Here is a 3924-nt window from a genome sequence, read left to right as displayed (position 1 = left end):
AATCCCAAATAAGGTTTGCTCTTATTTGGGATTATTCCTGTGAAAGAAAGTGACCATGGACAAAAATGTAACTGTACGTGCTACTGAAGGAGCATGTCATCACATTAAATCTCTCTAAAGCCCCTGTGATAAATGAGGTTTCTGAAGGGTTTGTCTCAAATCTCAGTGGGGTGTGCATGGGAAAATTGGATTTGTCAAGCTAGATCTAAATCAATATACTCACTCTTCTTTCAGCACTATTATCATGCACACATTTTTACCTCTCTCCAGTCAAATTACTTGCTGGAACTTGTGGCATGCATCAAACCACATTTACCCATTAAAGGGACCTCTGTGTGGTGCTGTATTATTTTGAAGTTCAAAAGAGCGAACACACTGTAATAGCATAGAATAATGACCAAAAAACAACAAAGCAAATAGCAAAAACAAACAGAACAGATAGTCGCATGGGTAACTGGGAGCTGACAAATACATACACACATCCATTCTGTATAAACTTTAAAGAAAGGGTTTAAAACACTGAATAAAATACTTGAAATATTTTTTAAATGACAAATTCTTTGTACTTTTTCAGTTATCAGGAGGAAACCTTGCATGGCAGGGTAAGACGAAATCCCTCACTCGCTGCGCTCCCTATTTCATTTGTCACTGTAAAGGGATGTGTGTCCTCCCTTGTCTCCTCATCTTTATTCACTGCGGGGGAACTCGTTGCTGCACTCTGAAGGATTGTCTCTCCTCTGTCTTCCCCACATGCCCTCTGTAATTCCTCTAATAGGCCACTTAAGGTATGTGAGCCTGAGCTGGAGGACATTTACCTTTTCACACGCACAGTGAAAACACTAACCTAAAGAATCGACTCAGTTAATTGAGGTAAAAGAGTTTCAGTTTTCAGGTATATATTCTGCCTTGTGGTTTGGGTAAAAAGCAGTCAAATTTAACAGCTAAAAACCACTAAAAGAAAGTAGGTAACACATATTTAGCATTGCTATAACTCTTTGCCCCAGTAACTTCCCAGAGTTACAGTAAAGAATTAGTGTCAGACATGATTTACAGTTGTTATTGCTAATAAGCAATAACGGCTGGCTGGCTGACTGGCTGACTGGATGGCTGGATGGATGGATTTGTGCAGTGTGGTTTCCTTGTAAAATAGCTGCTGTGCTGTAGTTGTTGTCTCACAAATAAGGACGGAAGATATGCCTGAGGAATGGAGAAGAAACGTACTGTTACAGATTTTCGAGAACAAGGGTGACGAGCTGTAGTGACTACAGGGGATAAAGCTGATGAGCCATGTCATGAAGGTATGGGAAACAAGTCTGAAAAAAGAGGTGATGCTCAGTGAGCAGCAGTATGGCTTCATGCTGAGAAATAGCATTACACATGCGATGTTTGCTTTGAGAGTGTTGATGGAGAAGTATAGAGAAAGAAGGAGTTGCACTGCGTCTTTGTGGATCTAGAGGAAGCATAAAATAGGGTGACAAGAGAGGAATTGTGGTACTGCATGAGGGAGTCAGGAGTGGCCAGGAAATATGTATGGGTGGTACAGGACATGTACGAGAAGAGTGAGGTCACGGTGTGTGGGAATGCCACTTGTGAATGATCTACACAAGTTGTGCAGTATCTCAGCTGTTCCTAGGACTGTGTTCTTCTGGACAGAGATCTTGGATGTTGTTCCTGGGATCTGCTGAAGCCACTCGCCTAGCGTGGGTGTCACTGCACCGACTGCTCTGATTACCACTGGGATCACTGTTATCTTCACCCTCCACATCTTGTCAAGCTCTAGTCTGAGCCCTTGGAACTTCTCAAGCCACTCGTGTTCCTTCTTCCTGATATATGTATATATATATATATATATATGTGTGTGTGTGTGTGTGTGTGTGCGTGTGTGTGTTTGCTAACTGTCAGTTATTCTTTAACTTTTAATACTGCACCATCTGAAATGGAGATGAACTACATGAATGCTCCTTTTGTGAATATATTTTTAGCCCATGCTTACTGCTTCTAAATGCCACGGCTCAAACAAAGTATCATCAGCTAAATGATTCATATTGTATCTCAGAAGTTAATATTATTGTTGCCTACAAACTGACCCAGGATTAGTTCCTTTTTCATAGGTGCTTGTTTCCACCCACAGTCAGGGGGGGGAACAAAGACTCGAAGTGACCCGCAGGTATGAATGAGCTTCTGTACTGTATGTCTGAATGCCTGTATTGATTTCCTTGCTTTCCAAGCAGTCAGTGCAGGGATAGTCTACAGCCCCTCCTGTGACCCTGAAAAGAAACTGGTGGGTGGAGAATAGGAATAACATCAAAAAGTAAGCATGCTGCTTCTTTTTTTTCCCCTCACCATATTCCTGTATTTTCCTGTTGTTGCTACTCACCACTACACAGTGTTTTAGATTTTTTTTTGTTTTACTTTGGTATTTCTGACAACATATTTTTATACCACAAAGAGTTATGATTGGATGTGACTCCTGCCAGTGCCAAAGACACAATATTTCACTGATGTCTTCTTTCATATCTCCGTCCTGGGCTTTCCTACATTTTGAGCTCCAGATTGGATTTGACAAGGACAGACTCAGAGGAGCAGAGATAACCGTGCGCAGTGTGCCCTTGTTCTGCAGTCTGCCTTGATATTTGTAAGCCAATTAACTAGATTAGAAAGCATGATCAATACAGCCACCTTATGCAACCCCGTTACTGTCAACTCATTAGAAAAATAACTACTGCCTGTCACAACAATGCCGATTCAACGCCCACTTTTTCGACCTGATTCTCACAGGTTATGTTTTTTCTTTCTCATTAGCCTCACGCTCATTCACACGTTTCATTTTTATTAAACATAGCTTAGCCTATGACATCTGAAGTGACAGCTTGTTTGTGGCTCCTTCCTCTTCAGTTGGATAAGGTCTTTTTAAAGCCTCAGTCGATATTTTCACGGGTATTTAAATGGATCAGCAGCTCTCCAGGTCGACATTGATTTTGACCAACTGAACCCAGAGGAAACCGCTCTCTTTTTGCCCCCCTGAAGAGTAATTTGAACCTTGTGGGGTCTGTAGAAGTTCACTCAGCCGTGGTCTGAAGAAAGTTTTGACCTGCTCTTGGCAGATGATTTTAGCACATGTCTATGGCCACCGCCAACCCCAACTCCACCCCATCTTTTCTTAAACCAGAACCGTTTTAAATCTCCATCTTACCATCAGGTCTCTTTTTTTCTTTAAATCCCGACTTGGTCGTTATTCATTCGGATCAAGTGAAAGGATGACAGCGGGGTGAGATCATGTCCGACTATCTTTAGGGTTTTTTTCTTACTTTATGTTATAGGTACACTGGATATATCATGTTTCTTTTGTTTTGCATTATTTCCAGCGGTGGAATTTTTAAAAAAGTAAAGTTATTAGTAAATGGTATTATTTAATATTGTTGCTTACTTCCTCTTTGTCGACGTTTATTTCATTTATTTAATTAAAACTCTATAAATCTCTATATTTTGATAATCAGTTAATCGTGGAGATATTTTTCAGCTTAGTATTATTTTGCTATTGGTGCCTCGTGTGTGATGATTTCTTCTTTGCCGTGTTTTGAATCACCGTGCGCTGAATATGTGGCGGTTTTAAAGTCTCCTTTGAATCTGTGAAATTGCAATCGGCATCATCGCCAAGCCATAATTTCTAACATTAAGCAGATAATTAGCATGTAATGAATATTTGATTAATTGAGAAAGTATGGCTTTTTCCACCGTTTTTTTTTTTTCTTCTTCTGACAGTTACATTTTTGTGCCTCTGACTCTCCGCTGAAGCTGTTAGGAATAGTTTAGTTTAAGTAGGTATAGTTTAATTATGGTTCTGCTTTTGCGCCCACTGTGCTGAAAGTGAGTTTCTAGAGAGTAGCCACAGTGCGCATGGCAAAAGATAGCGCCTGCACCGGA

This window comes from Oreochromis niloticus, linkage group LG13 (assembly GCF_001858045.2).
Source record: "Oreochromis niloticus isolate F11D_XX linkage group LG13, O_niloticus_UMD_NMBU, whole genome shotgun sequence".
NCBI classification, from domain to species: Eukaryota; Metazoa; Chordata; class Actinopteri; order Cichliformes; family Cichlidae; genus Oreochromis; species Oreochromis niloticus.
The sequence above is the reverse complement of the archived record's forward strand: the minus strand, read 5'-3'. Positions refer to the sequence as shown.